This window comes from Martes martes, assembly GCF_963455335.1.
Source record: "Martes martes genome assembly, chromosome: 15".
NCBI classification, from domain to species: Eukaryota; Metazoa; Chordata; class Mammalia; order Carnivora; family Mustelidae; genus Martes; species Martes martes.
Genome location: NC_137903.1, coordinates 952349 through 970802, shown reverse-complemented (window position 1 = coordinate 970802; position 18454 = coordinate 952349). Strand labels below are relative to the sequence as shown.

At 64.1% G+C, this 18454-nt stretch overlaps 1 protein-coding gene across 2 annotated transcripts in view; it reads left to right on the top strand.

Annotated features, from left to right (window-relative positions):
• The window catches only part of KCNN3 (potassium calcium-activated channel subfamily N member 3), a gene marked incomplete at both ends in the record, with an annotated part of 118692 nt that overhangs the window by 15254 nt on the left and 84984 nt on the right, over positions 1 to 18454 (top strand). The window lies entirely within an intron of this gene.

The window sequence follows — 18454 nt, the reverse complement described above, 5'->3', positions numbered from 1 at the left end:
GGAGGAGGGCGGTGTGGTCAAGCCGCAGCAGGGGCGGCTCGTGGGTGGGAACAGGGCGGCTGGCTGGACGGGGAGCGGCGCCGTTCGCGAGGAAAAGTGAGGGGAGGCGAGAGGGGGGCGGCTCACGCGTGTGTGGGCCTTGACGTCTCTGCGCCCCGGGGAGCCAGGCTGTGTATGAGGGTCGAGGCCTGCTCTGCTCTGCTCTGCTCGGAGCCTGGACCGCCTTGGAGCCCAGAGCTGCGAGCCCCCCCGCAACCCCGAGCTGCCTGCCCTGGGTTCGAGGCCCCGCCGGACGCTCATGAGGTGGGGTGCGGCCTCTCCTGCCTGGGAGGAGTCCTGGCATCCGGCCCCCCAGAGCTGTGTGTGGGACCCGGGGTTAGGCACCTGCACAGGGGGCTTGTGTGAACGCTTCAGGTAAGGGCACAGGTGGGCTGTCCTTTACTCAACAAACAGCCAAGAGGGGGTTTGGGGTCAATGACCTGGGCAGAAGCCTGGGTTCTCCGAAGGGCAGCATCTCCCACGCAGCGGGCATGTTGGCAGGCAGGTCCCGTGAGGCGAGGGCTGTGGTCCCCCGACGGAGCCGGGCCAGGGGCTTCGGGTGAATGTCCGCGTGGGAATGAAGGGTGGCTGGGCGGGGAGTGGGTGGGGACCCCCAGGCCAAGGGAGGGCTCTACCTGCCATTCCCAGGATGGCTTCGACCTCGGGGTCTGCCTCAGTGTCCCCACATGCTTGGGCAGGGGTGAGGATGGCACTGGGTCTGTGGAGCTTGCCTCGCTCCACCGCGGTGGGTCCAGATGGCCATAGGCACCAGGGACAGACAGAGCTCTCCATTCACACACACCCCTCCTGCCATAAGGGCAGCAAGCGGCAGGGCAGAGTTGTCCCTGAGGGTGGTCTCGGGGGGCTGCGCAGGGAGGCGGAGTGTCGAGGGGCCCGGGCACCGGGCCAGCGGGGGCAGACACAAGGGACGTTGTCTGCGCAGAGTGGGGAAAAGTAGGTACAACTGAGGAGAACGAGTACAGGTGAGTCGGCCTCTGGCTTGAGCCGTGGCCACTGTCCTGAGCCTGGTCAGTGATGACCTTCGCCTGTGTGGTGTGGAGGTCCTGAGGCCCCCCAGTCCCCCAAAGCTCTGACGTCCGTCCCATCGCCACGTCAGGAGGGGGACTTCCCAGGGAGCCTTCAGGACGGCAGCGCCTGGGGGCCTGGAGACCCCCGCAGGGGAGGGGAACAGGACAGGATGGGGGGGAGGCGTGCGGGCCGTGGCTGCAGAGGCCTTGCCAGGCCCTTTGGAGGTGGGCAGGGAGAGGGTGTGTCCCCCCGCCCTGCGGGACTGGCCCTTGGGGGTCAGAAGGAAAGCCCCCGGCCGGGGCCCGGCAGGCTGCCCCTTGCCCCGTCGGGAAGGATGCGGGAGACGGGCTGGATCCCCGGTTCTCCTCCTCCCACGAGTAACAAGGATGCCCATGAGCATCAAAACGAGATTTTCCCAGGTTTCATTGTCGTGATTTAAACGGGGTTGTGGGACGGCCCGTGTGGAAGGGCTGTGGAAGGATTGTGGAGCGTCTCTGTCTAGACTGGAAAGGCTCAGCGGCCCGGACGAGGCGGGCAGTGGCCCCAGGACTGGCTGAGGTCCGGGGGCCCAGACGGTGAGCTTGGCCTCTTTCCCGCCGGAGGCTCGGAGGGCTCCGGCGTACGGCGAGGTCGGGTCTGCTCTGGACCGGACACCTCCGGCCCCGTGGCGCCTGAAGCAGACGCCCGCACCAGGACCGGCCTCCAGGCACCTGCGTGGACGGACCCTGCGGGGAAGCGGAGTGCTCGGGGCCGGGGGGCAAGCAGCCCCCCTTCCAAATCTGCTCCCCAGGGCAGGTGCATCCGGTTCCATCCAGAGCCCATGTGGACCCAGGCAGGTGGGCTCCGTGGCTCTCGGCGCTGAGCGCTCAGGCCCTTCCCAGAGGCACCCACGGCAGGGTTGGCGGGATGTGGGCGCCTGGGCGGGTCTTCCCCGGGGTCACGTCCACTGGACAACAGGGCTAACTGCCAGAAGGGTGGGGTTGAGGAGGATTCAGAGGGCGGTGTGAGCCTCATGGGGACAGTGCTGCGATGGACTCCTGATGTTGTCCTGGGGCATGGGGAGGGGGCGCCCCTCCCCCGCTGGCCCGCTGACCCCCAGCCACCGTTCCTGCCCAGACGACCTTCCCTGGGCGTCCCCAGGGCACCGCATCCCCGTCCCAGTGTCCGTGTGGGCCTGCCCCGGGCGCTGGGGCAAGTGCGGGCGAGAGCCCCTCGCTGATCCCTGGCTGTTCTCCGGCACCTCTGCGCGTTGCCTCCCAGGGTCTCAGCCTCTGTGGCCAAGCAGCCCACCTTCTGCGTGTCCCTCCCGGCCCCCGGCGCCCTGGCCCACCTGAAGGCTGAGGTGGGGCAGGGGGCACGTGAGTTCCGACGCCTGGTGGGGGTGGGGGGGCAGCTTCTTGTTGTGGATAAGGGGAGCGTCTGCGTGGAGGCTGCAGGGGTGAGCCCGGCCGGGGAGGGGGCTTCCAGCTCCTGGGAAGGCCGAGGGGCCCGTCGGGCGGCAGACGGGTTGGTGTCCAGCTCTGGTCCTCACAGAGCAGACACCGCGCCCTGGGGGCCGGGGCTCACGCTGGGTGTGCGGACCGTGGAGACAAAACGGAGCTCATTGCTGTCGTTTGCCGACCCCCCCCCTCGGCCGTTGCAGGCCCCGCGCCCCCCCCGCCCCGCCCAAGCTGCTCATTCCCGGCTCCCGGCACCTGGGGTAGCCCCACTGTGTAGACTGGTGAGTACGGGCTTGGGCCCCCTGTCGGCTGGTGGCCAGGCCTCCTGACCTTGACCCATTGCTGGCTCAGCTGACACAAGCCCAGACCCTTCTCTCCAGACCCTTCTCTCCATGGCTCCGAGGCTCTCCGTAGGTCTTAGGGCCGAACTGTGAAAGCAGGTGGTGGGCGCGGTCAGCGGGATGTGTGTGCGGAGGGAGGTATGCCCAGGAACAAAGTCTCATGGGGAGTTAATTTTGGGAGGCCCAGGAAGGCTCATGGAGGCTTCAAGGGGCCTGAGTGGCCCCTGCGGGACCCAGTCGCTGTGTGGTGCCTGGAAGAAGGAGGCGCGGGCTGCAGGTCCGTGCGTTGGGGCGGGCGGGGGCGGTCCCAGGGGCTCGTCACCTTGCCCCCTCCTGAGCTCCTCCCCAGCCTGGCCAGGCCCCCCTGAGGCTGGGGGTCTGTGGGTGCCCCCCCACGTGTGGCCTGCATTTGCCTGCAGGGGAGGGTGTGGTGTTCCTGGGCCCACGCAGACCCTAGAATGGGGGCTCTGAGGTCCAGAGAGGGGACGAGATTGGCCCCAAGGCCCCCAGCCGGTGGCCAGCCGTGGGTTTCTGGTCTTAGCCCCCCGGGGCGTGCCCCCACGTGCTCATCCCTGGCCTTCTCTACAGCAGCGGCCGTGCAGACTCACTCACACGCAGGCACCTCTGAGTGTGACTCCCTCACCTCACCGTGCTCTCGGGGCCCTCTTGGGCCTCTGTTGTGGAGAGAACTGGAGTGGGGTTCTTGGTGGGGGGCAGACCCAGCGCTGCCCACAGGGTCCCGGCTGGGGCTGCTTGGAGGGGTGCCGGGCGTGAGAGCCGTGCCTGGTAGTTCAGACGTCCTGCGAGAGCTGGGCGATTGGGGGCCCCATACTGGACTCAGAGACGCGTGGAGCCCGTGTGAGCCTGTGTGACTTTAGGCGAGTTCTCAGCTGCTCTGAGGGTCGGTTTCCTTATTAATTGGGGGTGACAGTAGCACCGGCCTTGGTGGTTACCAAATGCGGCTCCATTTTGGAGTCGCCTGTGGATCTAGAGGTGCACATGCCCGGCTTCCAGCCCTCCTGGTGGATCGGCCCAGGGCAACCTGCCTATCAGGGACTTTGGAAACTCCCCAGGGGACACTAATGATTGGCAAAGTCTGGAGCGGCCATCACGGGCCTGGGGGTCGGAGGAGGTGGAGGGTTATTCGGTTACCCCCCTCTGCTCAGTGTGGGGTCTGGAGGGATGGGAAGGGCTTGCCCTGAGGCCTGACCTGATGGCTCTCCTTGGCCCATCTTTACTCAAAAAGTCCCTCCTTAACCCTGTGGTCACTTAGCTGGGGTGCCCCCACGAGTCTCCTCCTGGTGGCTTTGGGGACGGGAGCGCTAGACCCCACGAGGTCCCTGGGAGGCAGAAGCCCAAGGTGCTGGCCTACAGTGCACTTGGCCTGGGTGTGGTGGCCCGATCTCGGGGGCTCTGGGCAGGGTGTCCGTGGGGAAGCAGTGGGGGAGGGGCTTGGGCGGAGGAGTGAGGGACCCCAGATCCCACAGGGGTCCCGGCCTGAGCTGAGGGAGGAGGGTTTCTGCCAGCCAGTCCCGGGGTGGGGCGGCGGCTTTCTCCTTCAGGCGAATACTTGTTCCTTTCCCTCTGACCCACGGAGATTAGATTTAGCAGACGGAGCCCAAGAGGGGAAGTGAGAAGGGGGTCCTTGGTCCCTGCTCCGGGGAGGGGGCTGTCAGCATTTGGTGAACCACAGACCACTTTTCTGCCTTCTCCTCCGTCCACAAATCCTACCCCGCAAGTGCCTCTGACTTCTGTTTTTCTCGCCACCCCCAAAACACAGGGAATCTTTTAAAAGCACAGGCCCTTTGGATCTCTAACCAGTCGGTCACCAAATCCTACCCCAAGTGTACTCAGAATAGATGCTTTTAATAAAATATATTACCTTTAAGCCAGTGTAAACCCGTGAAATTTATACATTTCTTTTAGAGCATCTCTACAAATTTTACAATATTGAAATCACCACCCAGTGACCTTTTGGGAAACACTAGATAAATTACAAGAGACAAATAGAGAACAGGGAAGTCCGGTTTCTGGTGCTGCTCCTGCCGGGTTCTCAGGCTGAGCCTGGAGACCCCTGACTCCCCAGGCGCCGTCCCCAGACTCTGGGCGGGCGCAGCTGTCTGCTCTGGATACGGCTCCCCGACTCCGTCGGTTTGCCTCTGCTCTCCACCCCCGAAACTAGTCCCCTGGTGGCCAGGGTCCCCGGAAATGCTCTTGGGAGGCCCGGACTGCTTTGGAAACACCCAGATGGTCTGCTGAGGGTCTGCCCCAGGCACACGGCAGGAGCCCCTCTGCCGTGCAGGTGACAGCTGAGCCTGGCTGAGCCCAGGGGCCCTGGTGTGTTCTCGGGGTCCCGGCCCGCCCACCCCATGTGCTTCTCCTCCACCCCCAGGTCAGGTCCTCTGCCCTCCTACCCCTTGGGCACCTTCCTCCCTACCAGTTGGTGATGGTCGGGGGAAGCCCAGCAGGTGACCCCTGTTCCTACTTTGAGTGGGGAAAGCAGAATTTCGAAAGGAAATGGTCCATCAAACCGTGTCTCTGGGAGCCCCGAGGGGCCTCCCGGGGACTGTCAGCTCCTCTCGAACACGGGAGCTGCTTCTCGTAATGTGGATGCACAGGCTGGGGACAGGGCAGGGGCGGTGGGTGTGACATCACAGGCGACCGAGGCCCGCCCGGCTGCTGTGCCGTCACTGTCTGTGACCTGCCCCTCGGTCGGCCGAGGCACTGCCTGCGTCTCCCGGCCCCGCGGCTCCTGGGCCCCCCGCTGCGGTTTTCCGGCACAGACACTGCCTCCCTTGAGCCCTGGTCATGGTGTGGTGGCCCCTGCCACCCTTAGGCTTGGGGAGGGAGGGAGGGAGGGAGAAGGAAAGTTGGGGGCTAGAGCGCATCCTAACCCGTGCTGCGGGCCCTTCTGTAGGTGCAGAAGCTCCATGAGGAAGGGAAGGAGGCCCTTTCCGTGCTGCCCACGGGCCACGTATGCCCTCGTTAGATAATGAATTCCGCAGACACGAATGGAGTTTTTCTCAGGGACCAGGCGCCGTGCGAGGGGCGTGGGCACGAAGACCCCGCGAGAGGACGGACCGCTGGTCCCGCACCCCCAGGGCTCGTGGGATCTGCCCCTCCACTCTTGCTCCCAGGGGAGGACGCAGAGAGGAGGGGCCTCGTGGGAGGGGGCTCTGCTGGGGGTCGCAGGCCCACAGCGGGGCCTTGAGGACGCCTGAGGAACATGTGGGCTGGAAGGGGGAGGTCTGTGGTGTGAGTGAGACCGGGGAGGGCAGCAGGAGCCTTGCTCGGGGGACCCACCTCCGTCCTGCGGGCCCTGGAGATGCGAGGCGGGTAGCCGCCGGGAGTGCAGGGCTCGGGGCCTCCGGAGCTACCGTCCGGGTCTGGACCCAGCTGCTGGGTGACTTGGGCCCAGACCCCAGTGCGGACGTCATCCGTCCACCTCTGGCCACCTGACCCGTGTCAGCTGGATGTCGCCGCGCACAGCTGGTGGCAGCTGGAGGGAGCAGGCAGAGTTCCCCAGGAAGGATGTGCCCTCTGACCCCCATGGCTCGCACCGCCTGGCCCTTTCCAGCCCGTGGAACGCCCTCCTGGCTCCCCCGAGCCCAGGGCCCAGCTGGGCTCCTTCAGCGAGACCGTCCGTCCGGCTGGGCGTCCCAGCTGCTGGCCCCCCGGTGACACCAGCAGCTGATCTGGGGAGGCTGCCCGGAAGCTGGAGCCACGTCCGTATGTTTGGACGAGCCGTCCTGCCCCCCCGAGCTGACGGATGAGGCTTTGCATGTCGCCCGCTGTGCTGGGGGCTCAGGGGCCCGGCGTCCGCTCCTGCCCGGGGCCCCAGCCCCTCGCCAGCGGTGCTGAGATGGCTATGGGTGGGAGGACAGGCTCTCCTCCAGGATCACCGCTTCTCCCACGGTCAGAGCTTTCCAGGGCGAGGAGCCCGGGTGGGCGCTGCCCGGGATTCCGGTTTTCCTAGCCTGTGCTCACAGCTGTTACGTGTAAAGGCTTAAACAGTGTGTTCTAAGCGAGTGAGTATCTGTTGAGTCTGTGGGATGGGGAAAGTGACGGTGGCTCCAGGCCGCCCCCACGCCCTGCCACCTCCCGCCAGTCCCACATGCATGGCCTGGACGGCCGGACCTGAGATGGGGTCGTTCGCTGTGCTCTGCCCTCCTGCCGCTCACTCGCTCATCAAGTATTTACTGAGTATCAGGTCAGGGGGACAGAACTAGGACCCGGACCCTGCGCAGGACAGCTCGGAGTCGGGGATGACTCCCCATGGGAGCCCAGGCGCTGCGGGGTCTCGGGGGCCCAGCACGGAGTGTGGTTCAGACCTAGAACCTCGAGCTGACAGTTGCCAACCCTGTCCTTGGGAAACGGACACAGCTGTGGGGCGGCTGGGGCAAAGGGGCACGGCCGAGGGGAGCCAGCCGGTGCCTGGACCGCCCTTGATCCCTGCTGTGGGTCCCGGCCACAGCCAGAGAGGACCCCTCAGAGGGACAGGCCCCGTCCTGGCTCGGCCCCACCTTGGCAGGCTGTGCCAAGGGCTGCTCCCGTCCCCTGGTGCTGCAGTTTCCCATCTGTAAGCTGAGGCTTAGGGCTGGAGGAGGACCTCGGCCGTCTGCTCTGAGCCCACGTTCTGTGCCCAGCACAGGACACCGTCCATCTGGGGCAGGAGCTCCTCAAGCGAAGGTGTCCCCATCTCACACCGAGAAATTCCCAGAGGGGGCTGCGGGCGTCCTGCCGTCTCCTTGCCAGCCAGGCTTTCCCGGCTCGGCCCTGGACGGAGGAGCTCTGGGTCTCCGTGTTGGTGTGTCCTTCTGGTGTGGACATACTCTTCTTGGAGTTTCTGTCTTTGCTTTTCCTTCCTGTCAGTGAGGAAGGCTCCAGGTCCAGGACCATCTGCGGGGAAGCCTGCAGGGACAGACGCCTCGGCAGGCCCACCTCCCGGTGCCCTCAGCGGCCGTCCCCTCGGCCTGGGGTGGACTGTCCGGCCACTGCAGCTCGAATGGCACGTTCCCGAGAACTCCCGGGCAGGCCGCATTCACCGGTGTGTGAAGAAAAGAGTGTTTGGCAACACAGTGTTGGAAGATTTGGGGTCCCGAGCTGTGTGGCCCTGGGACACGTGTTAGTTTTCCCATCTGTGAGCTGGGAGTGGCTGTCCTTACCACCCAGAAGTCAACTAGAAAACCAGGCCAAAAAACGTTTCATAAGCAGGAAACCCTTCGCTGGTGTCTGGGACACAACGATCTAGTAGTAAACACGTTCTGGTGTTCCTCCTCGCCATCGCGGCAGCTCCTCTGGGCTGAGACGTTCCGGTCGGCAAGGGAAGGCCTGCTAGGCCCGTGGTTGCCCACGAGAGAGGCGACACTGGGAGGAATGACAGACGGTTGTTACGAAGGCAGGTGCAGCGACACCGTGTCCACTAACGAGGCTTGATCCAGAAGATGATGCTTGTCCGCAAGCCTGGGGGCCGGGACCGTGGCAGAGGGGCTGCTAATGTCCTGGAGCGCCGCCGGGCCACGGCTCGTGGCGGGCGTGGAAGCCGTGAGACATGGGCAGCCGGGCCCTTAGGCCTCCCAGACCTGACAGAGGCTCCGTATCTGGGACGATGGTTAGATTCTCTGTCTGGATGGGGAGACTTTGGGCAGTAGCACGTTCGTGGTTACTATTCGTAATAACAATCATGGCAGGCAGCAGGTGCAAACTGTCCCCCCGCCGCGGCTGCCGGGAGGCGTGGCCGTGCCGTGCAAGACCCTGGGGTGCTGTGTGCCCACTCTTCGTCAAAAGAACTCCGGAGGGAAGAAAGGACTCTTCCTCTGTGTTGGTAGATGTTAAGGATGGGGATGGAGTGGACCGGTCCAGTTGTGGGCTGCGGCCTGGCTTCCCTGTGGTCAGCCCCACTCGGAGGCGGCCAGCTGGCTGGGGTCAAGGGCTCTGTGACCCGGGGGGGGGGAGACCTGGCAGCTGTGGCTTCAGGCCAGTGGCTGCCAAGGGACCGCACGCACAGGGAGCACGGGCCTCCGCACCCGAGGTTGGAATCAGAAGGCTCCTGCACTCCCCTTGGGATCTCACCAGATAGTGCAATCACTCTGTGCCTCAGTTTCTCCATTTGTCAAGTGGGGACGACAGTTCCTTGTTGTAAGGATTAGGTGGGATCCTATGTGGAAACGGGTGACAATGAGTAGACTTGGGGTCTGGTGGGTCTTAGGACTTGGGGAATCCTTGTGGAGTTTGCTCCTGCTGGCAGGGTCCCCAGAACGGCGCCCCGCGGGAACCATGGGCTCCTGCCTCAGAGTGGCTCTGCTGTGAGCCCACTCCGGGGGGTGAGCTCCTGCCAGGAGGTCGGGCCCGTCCAGTTCTTGCACGACGGGAGCAGATAAACGCGCCGAGGAACTGAGGTTCGTGACTCCCCTGGGTGTGGACACTGTCCTGCCTGCGCCGCATGGGGCCGGGCCGCATCCCAGGGACCCTTGGGCCACGTGAGCCTTGAAGCTCTGCACGGACAGGCACCCAGTCCGCCTCTTCTGGGCCCGCGGAGGCGCCAGCTCAGACATGGGCAGGGGATGTGGCTCGCGGGGTGCCCGCTGCTGGAATGGGCGGCGCCTCTGGCCAAGGGTGGGCCAGAGTTTGGGGCCGGGTGGGAGAGAGGGGCGTCGGGAAAGTGCCACGTGGCCTATTCACAGCCTGGGTTGGGTCTGCGTCGCTTCCTCGACATCGTCCCACACTTGCAGACAAGCGGGGGCCTGTGCCAGCGGCCACGAGGCCCGGAGCTGAGTTTCTGCAAAGCAGTTTTCCTGGTGCTGACCGGGGCCCGGGCCAGAGTACCCATTGTTCCGTGCCGACTGGTTATTTTTCCAGACCATTTCCCTTTGTTTATGTTTAAGCTCTTCTATTTTTAAGCAAAAACAAGATGGAGAACCTACAGTAGGTCGGGGTTGTTTCCCCCGATTTGCTCTGAATTAACCGTGGAAGAAATGCCCGCCCCCCAGACCAGGCGGAGCCCCTTGGAGGGATGGCAGGGGCTCAGATGGGGCCCCGACGTCAGGCGGCCAGGGCGGGATGGGGGCAACACTAGCCCAGCCCTCAGAAGACGCAGGGCGAGATGAGCGTTTTCTGCTACTGGTGTGTGGCCCGGAGCAGATCAGAGGAGAGAGCCCTTCTCTGCACTTCATTTCCTTGCTGGAAAAGAGGGGGAGTGGGGCTAGGTGACCTAGAAGGCCCCATCCAGCTAAGTCTGTGGGACGCGGCGATGGGAGGGAGGGAGGGGGTGCTGTCCTCAGCGTCCTGCTGCCGGCAGCCCAGCCCGGGGGTGCACAGGGGCGCACAGTGTGGGGGGCGGAGTGCGGACAGGGCTGATTCTTACCTGGGACGCTCCGATCAGCCCTCAGAGACATCCATGCAGCCGGCCCCACCGTGGTCTTCCCACCACGTGGGATTCCTGGGGATCTTACGGTTTTCAGTGGGCCCAAACATTGCCAGGCTCAGGGAACGCTTTGCCCACGTGGAAGGGCTTACCTCCGGCACCCGGCTGGGAGCGGGCAGTGGGGTCGTCTGGTGAGGCCGGAAGTACCGAGATTCTAGTGTTGCTTCTGCCCCAGCCGGAGTTGTGGGGCTGTGGGCAGAGGAGGGGAGGGAGCGGGAGGACAGGGGTGGGCGGGGGTGGTCCGCAGGCCCCACTTGGGGTCTCCAAGACCAGCATGAGCTTCTCTGCCCCTGGGGGTGCGGCTTTCGTTTCAAGTCACTTGCATCCCAGAGCGAACTCCCCGGTTCGGTTCGTGGCCCTGGGCTGAACCGGGGCTCCCGTGGCTCTGTGAGCGGGGCTGTCCGTCCTGGGGCAGGTGGGAGGGGCTGGGCCAGGCTGGAGCCCCGTGTGTGCACACAGCCTCCCTCGGGCGAAGTGATTTCCTTCCGTTTTATTGGTCTGGGGCCCGATGGGCTTCAACAGGAGCACATGAAACGACTTTGAAGCCAGCCATCGAGGAAGCGCGGGTATCTGTTCAAACATTCTAGAGCAGTTCAGAAGGCGGGGGCTTCTGCTAGCCGGAAGAAACGTGGGAGCACGGTCTTGGCACGGGGAGCGGTGCTGTCTGTAGGGTGATGGGAAACCGGGCAGTCTTCCCCAGGGTTCTGCCCGCCTGGGGCAAAGCAAGGTCCTCTGTGACTTGGGACCCTGAGGATGTCGGGACGGACGCTCCCAAGAGCCTCTCCTGGGATGCAGGTGTGCGTCAGCCCCTGGCGGAGAGAAGCAGTGGTGGGTGTGCACCTTGCAGGGCTGGAGTGAGGCCGGTGCCTGCAGGCCAAGGGCACGCACGGGCAGGGGAGGGTGGAAGATCATCAGGAGTGGAGTGTTTACTGGAGGAGGAGACACGGCGGCCAGGGCAGAAACTGGGAGGTGACGTCCAGGACAGGGGTCCGGCGTATGGAGTGCGTGCAAATTCAGGGTGGTTTTATTTTCATAAGCAGAGAAGAGAGGGTGGGCAGGCCAGCACCCAGGTTCTAAGCCTTGTTTCGACCCCGGCTCGTGCTGGATGGGTGCTGAGCCAGCCTGTGCTCACCGTGTCCTCACACTGAGCAAAACCTGCGTGGCGAGCTGGTCTCCAAGGGTGCCTCTGGGTGTGGCGTTCTTTGCCTGGGGCAGGGTCCCGCTGATCGAGGACTCCGGTGCTGGCGTCTCTAATACTACCGTCAAAATGGGGCTTCGTTTGTTTCTTTACTGGGTGCAGAGCACCCGAGAAGACAGAATCCAGGTCTTTGAGAAATTCAGAGCCTTCCAAAGTAGTGATGGAGAGTGAGTTCCCTGTCCCTGGAGGTAATCAAGTAGACTGACCACGTGCCAGGACTCTCACAGAGAGTCCTGTGTTGTTTAACTTCATGGCTTTTGAGTTTCCTTTTTTAACAGGGTTTCTTTATTCATTTATTTATTTAAGAGTTGGTTTATCTATTTGACAGAGACAGCGAAAAAGGGAACACAGGCAGGGGGAGTGGGAGAGGGAGAAGCAGGCTTCCCGCTGAGCAGGGAGCCCGTGCGGGGCTCGATCCCAGGACCCTGAGGTCACAACCTGAGCCGCAGGCAGACGCGTAATGATGGAGCCCGCAGCTGCCCCCGAGCTTCCTTTTCGCTGCAAGATTCTGGGGATCCACACACCTGTTTGGCAGTGTGTCCTGAGCTGGTGTCCAGCTTTCTGGAATTTTCTTGTACCTCTGGAGCAGCAGGTCCCATCCCTGGCCTGCACGTTAGAATCACTGAAGTTTTTCAGATGTCAGTGCCCAGGAGTCAATTGTTCGGCCGTGGCCCCAGCGTCCCTCAGTTCTGAGCGGGCCGGGCTGCCAGGGCCTGGCGGCTTCTCTTGGGCCCTGCGCTGCCTGGCGAGCTTGGGGGATTGACCCCGGTCTCACTCTGCCTTGGCGTGGAGGTCCCCCCTGGGGCTGTGGGGACGGACCCTTACACACCCAACTGCCTGGCGAACATTTGTCGAGTGCTTCCCTCGGTGGGCCAGCTTTTGGCTGCCTTCGGAAGGACCTCCTCGTGCGGAGCTGGACCGGCACGAGGCAGGCGTGTGATGGAACATCGCGCTGAACCGCACGGAATCTTTGCCTGTGTTGTGAGTGGGCAGGAAGGTGGACCGTGGACGAGCGAGCGCTGGAGAACGCGTGCCCTGCCGGCCCCGGTCTGCTCAGACCTCGCAGAGGAGACCGGCTCCCTAACTGGAGTCGTGTTCGTGGCCTTGGGAGGGATCCCTCTGACTCGGGATTTTAGTACCATCGTCTCCCAAATGACCTTTTTCCTTCCTTGGGGCATCAGGCAGAGGAGAGCCGGGGCCAGGGTGGGTCATCTCTTAACTGGTGTCTGGGCCATCGTGCCGGCTTCACTAAGCATCACGGTCCTTCTGCTCAGACCCGCATGTCCTTGCTACTAAGTGCCTGGTGTCCTCAGACGTCAAGCCCCGTCTCCTTCTAGGAATGACTGAGTGGAGGCCACGGAGAAGTGCCCCAGACCAACCTGACCTGATGGGTGTTATTTTGGGACCGCTGCCCTCCCCACACCGGGCCAGCCCTGGCCATGCCTGTTGGGATGCGTCCTTCCCCCAGCCCTGACCTGAGGCTGCCCTGGTCCGTCGTGCCAGAAGGGGACGGGAGTGCAGCGGTGAAATGCGGGGGGCCTTGTGAGGGGGCAGGTGAGACAGGGTCCATCCCACCAGGCAGGCAGGTCCTGGATGGTCCGCGGGCCATGACTCCAGCTCCCCCCGGGGCCCGGCCTCCTCCTTGCTCAGGGGTGGTGGGCGAGGGATTGGGCGTCCTGGGCCCGCTGGGGTTGCTTGGAGGGTCCAGAGCAGGGGACGCAGCACCTGGCTGTGTCTGCAAAGTCAGGACGGAAGTGGCCGTCTTCATTCAGAGTTAACATTCAGCTCGTCTTTATTGACCTATGGTGTGCCTGGCGACACCCTGGGAGTGGATGAAGGGAGACCCCGTCCTTCTGGGGTGTCCACCTGGCGCGCAAGCCAGCTCGCGGCCGTGGGCTATCGGGCTCCCGTGGCCATGGCTGCGGGCCACCCCCGCGGACGTGCGGATGGCGAGGCGGGCGGGTGTGCTCAGGAAGGGCACAGGGCACCGGCGGGTGGGCGGGTGTTCCGGGCGCATCGCATCTGGGCCGGGAGCAGAGCTCCCAGAAACAGCCGGAATCCCCCAAGGACTGAGGACAGGGAGAGAAGCTGTCTCCCGTTGGTTGCGGGTCCGGGCCCTGCTCCTGGCCCCCGTCAGCCAGCTCACGGTGTTGCTGCTGGCATCTGGGCCGGAGGGGAGGGAGGCTGGCTCAGTCTCAGCTCTGTGCCCCTCGAGAACATCCCCCCAGACTTGGTGGGGGAGCGAGCTGGCTGAGAGCCTCTCCGTGGGGAAGGTGCTGTCCGCACTCCTCACCTCACCTGCAGGGCATAGGGTCAGGGTCAGGGTCAGGGGCCCCTCGTCACTGAGAGGGCCGCCTGCAGGCCTCTTCCCTCCCCCGGGGCTTCTTGCCCGTTTCTGAGCATCCTAGCCCGGCTTCTCTGGGCCCTGCCCACCTGCCCCTTCCCCAGCCTCGTGGGATCCCGGCTCAGTGGGTGGGGGTAGAGGAGGTGGGGAGCCCCTGGCGTTTTACAGGTGCCCAGAGCAGGGCCTGGCCGTGGCTGAGCACTCAGGAAACGCTTGCAGGGTGGACGGATGAGTGAAGGAGTGTTTGGGCCCCGAAGATAGCCGATGCCGGGGGAGCGTCGTGGTACACCGTCGCAGCCTTGAGTCGCTGGTACGGGAGGCGCACGGGGGCCCGGACGGCCGGGAGCGCTGCCGGGGGGGGCCTGAGCTTGGCCAGGAGCCCTGGACAGGGAGAGTGGGCAGAAGAAGAGGTCCCGGGGCAGGGGCGGGAGAGCCGAGGGAGGGGCAGGGGTGCAGAGGGCAGCACCCCGGAATCCAGGCTTCCGGCACCCCGGGGCTGGTTCCGACGTGCGCCGCGTTCCGGAGAGTGTCTGACCGGGACAGCCGTTCCAGAGCCGGAGGTCACGCTGGCGCCGAGCGTCCGACGGGTTTGCAGCCTCTCCGTGAGGCTGAGGGAAAGGTGCCCTTGTAGATGAGACCGCAACTGCGGTTTCCCCGGTGGAGGGCAGGCGTGCAGAGCTTAGTTCAGCAAATGCAGGTGTTAGATGACATCCCCCGCCCTGGGGTCCTGGCCGCTGGCAGACACTACGGGGCGACCACAGATGCAGGAACACGCACGCACACTTGGGGGGCGTCCGCTCGGCTGGGGGGTCCCCTGCACGCTCCTCCCTTGGTGAGCCTCATGTCCGTCCCCCGGGACTCCAATTTTCTCTTGTTTTCAAGTGTCGCAAACAGTCAAACACATTTAGGACTCCAGTCTCTCTGGGAAGATCTGCCGTCACCACTATAATCGTGCCCCATGTTTGGAGGCCACGAGGGTGGGCAGAGATGGGGGGCACACTCCCCCACCCTCCACACAGCCTCGGGGAGCACAGGCTGGGGCAGGACGGGTGAGCGGCCCTGAGAGTCGTCGCTGCAGAGACAGGAGGCCACAGGGCGTGGCCGGAGGGTGGGCAGGGGTGCCCGTGCGTGGGTGGGGCACGGGATGTGGGGGCACACAGAGGAGGCGTGCACCCCGACTTCTGGAGTCCTGCCTCCCCGTGTTGGCGAGCGTGTCAGAGTCTGTTTGGTCCCCTGTAAACGTGGCTCGATGAGGCCCAGCAGCCGTGGCAGGCCCTCCGCGGTGCTGTGGGCCAGCCGGAGTCCTCGGCAAAAGGTCACAGGGTGCAGAGGGCTCGCCGGTGGGTAGGGGCCCCTCACGGGAAGGCAGCGCCCCCCCGCCCCAGGCGTCTCATCCGCAGCCGGGATGGATGGCCGTGGCCAGCCTCCACGAGGACGGCGGAGCGGTCTCAGGCCGTGCGGGAGGACTGGTCTATGTAAAGTCTGGTAGATGGCCGAAATCTGGGCTAGTTGTGTGACCTTGGCGAAGTCACCTTGTCTCCCTGATTCTCGACACAACGGAGATGTCGTGGCCTGGTCTGTGGGGGCACCCGGCGCGCGGTGGGCAGAGGGGAAAATTCCAGAAGCACTTGTCAAGCCCCTGTTGTGCGCAGCGCTCTCGGGGCGGCAGGCTCCCCCCGGCTGGCAGCGGGGCGGCTCGCGATGGCTCGTGCGCCCTGATGCTCTGTATCGTGCGATGCTGTAGTCTCAGTCGTTTTCGGGTTAAAAAAGGTAAAACAATTAAAAATAAGTGGAAGGACCATCTATGCAGCTTTGGTGTCGGGGTTTTTCACCGGGTGTCACGGGCTTTCCTCTTCGTGTATTCTCGACAGAAATGGTTTTAAGTGGCTACCTGGTGGCCCATCGCTGGCCACTCTCGAATGTATGTGGCCACGCCGACAGTGTTGGGCATTTAGGAATAAATGGCTTTTAAAATGATTCATCTGCGGGGATGTTCCTCTGCGTTCCTGTGTGCTGGGGTCCCCGCTCCGTCGTGAAGAGCTCCGAGACGCCGAGGAGAGGGCTGGCACTGGACGGGACTCGAGGGGACCCCCTCCCAGCCTAGCAGCCCCTCGGCCCCTCTGGTGGGAGCCGGTGGGGCAAAGCGGGTGGCAGGTGCCCTGTGGGGTGGGCGCAGCTGACTTGCTCACGACTGTCCCCCAAAGAACAGTATTGATTTCAAACTTTGCTGGAGCTGAGGCAGCAAAGAAAAGACGGAAATTCCACATTTTAGCAACTGGAAGACGTTTTCTAGTCCAGCCAGACTTTGGCATGTTTTCCAACTACTAAAAATTGTTGATGGTTTTTTCGTGGACACGTGGCAGAGAATGCCGGGAGGTCTGCAAGGAGGAGAGGGTCCCGCGGCTGCAGGACAAAGCTCGTCCCCGACCCCGGTGGGGCTGGAGCTGACCGGAGCCAAGGACCGGGTGGAAGGCGCCTCTTACGCAAACGCTTTGAGTTTTAGAACAAAAGGAAGACCTGGGCGCGGCCCCTCCCCCTCTCCCTCGTCCTCTAAGAATGATGGGATAGACTCGGATTCGGATTTTAGTTCATTTCTGCCAAAAGAAATAAATTGGATGTTGAAATGCGCAGCTGATCCCGAGGCCTTCCCAGGGGAGGCGTGACGCTCCCCAGAAGGCTTCTGAGCCCTTAGAGGGAGAAGTGAGGGTCATTTCCGGCTCAAGAGCAGGGAGAGCCGGCCCCATTGTCCCTGTCGGGGTGATTGTGCCGTCCCGAAGCGGCCGGGTCCGGGCCGTGTTCAGCCCTCTGTCGGTCAGACCTCTAGGCTTGGTGGTGTTTCCAGCACCCAGTCCTGCTCTCAGAGACGGGAACCCTCCCCAGGGCGTCCCGAGGCCCCGCCCACGTGTGTGTACGGAGCTGGCGGCCGCCGGCTCTGCCCTGCGGTGTGGACCACAGAGCCTCCGTGGCAGCTGGCTGAGGTGTAGACGGTCATCTGGGCAGTGTGAATGGAGGGCTCCTGGTTGGGGAGCCTGTGCGGCACCCAGACTGGGGCCTGTGCAAGGCCAGATCGGTGGAAGCTTCCAGCAGGCGCCCCGACCACCCCCTAGTCCCGCAGGGCTCCGGCAGTGAGAAGGGCTGAACCATCACGGAGGGAGGAGGGCAGGAAGGAGGGCACAGGTGCGTTCATTCTCCTCCGGTCCCCAGCACAAAGGGGGCCCCAGCCAGCAACTGTATCAGATGCCTGCAGGGGGGCGACAGACCCAGGGAGAGCTTCTTGCTGTCTCGGCCTGCAGGGGGAGGGCTGGGGGGCATGGGGTCACTGCGGGTCCGAGGCCTCCCCGACCCCCAAGCTTGCCCAGCTGGATGCCACCACCTAACCCTGCAGACCCGAGCCGCTGTCCCTTTGCCTTTGAGAGTGTCTGGGGTGGTCTGTCCCCTCTGGCCGTGGTGCCCTCCCCAGCCCTGCAGGGCCTCACTTGGCCATTCATTGTCTCCTAGCTGGGAGACGCCTCCCACGACCGGAGCTGCCATTCGGATCTGCTCCCACGGGTCCGACCTCACTCCCGCTTGTTTCTTGTTGCGGAGGGGCCAGGGGTCTGAGGGCAGGGCTCTGGGCGCGAGTCAGAAACCTTGGCTTTGAACCCGGGCCCAAGCCACTCACCCCTGGAGCCGCCTCCTGTGACGTCCGGTTGGGATAGAGGTCAAAGACCATCATGAGCCCAGGTGAGAGCGGCCACATGACGTTACCTTGCACAGCAAAGGCTGCCTTGTAGGAATCGGTGCGGGCGTGAGCCGCTGGTCGTGGGCGCGGGGCCGTTGCTGCCAGGCTGTGCGTCTCAGGACTGAGCCCTCGGACATGCTGCCGGGCCCACCGGCTGCTCTGCTCAGGTGGTGTCCCCATCTTCCCGGGGGACCGGGGTCGTCCCTACCTCCTGGCTTCCCAATGCCCAGCAGGGCACTGGGCCCCAGCCTGGACACCTGACCCTGCTGGGCATAAGTCTGGAGACTTTACATCTCCAAACATGCCTTCATTCTTCCCGGCGGCCCTGGGAGGCAAGTTCTCACGTTACCCCCACTGGACACAGGGGACAGCTGGGGCAGAGAGAGGAGGAGCGGACAGCACGAGGTCACACAGCTGGGAAGGGGCTGTGTCCGGAGCATGTGTGGCCCGGGGCTGGAAGAGGCAGTGAACACGGGGGCCCACCCCTGCCCGCCCCACCCTCTGCAGGGAGACCCCTCTTTGCTCCCCAGCAGCCCCTCTGCCACCCTTGCCTCCCTCCCTGCTCCTGACCTCACCTGGGTGGGGAGAACCTGCAGGACATTCTAATTCACACCCGAGGAAACCCCGCATGGTCAGAGATGGAAAGAGCCCAGGAGGCCTCTGGTTCAGGTTCAGAGAGGAGGGAGGTCCAGGCTGGCAAGAGATAGACTCCGTAGCTGTAGAAAAGCAGGGCAAGCAGGAGTCATGATCACACGTCTTCGGAGCACGGAGGCAGACTTCCAAACGCCCTGTCTGAACTGAGCCCCAGGAATGCAAACAGGCTTGAACTCTGGAAAACAGAACTGGGAGGGGGGATGCTCAGCCCGAGGGGCCCCTGGGGCCGAGCTCCTGAGCCCCTCTCCCTTTGCAGGGCCCCGTGG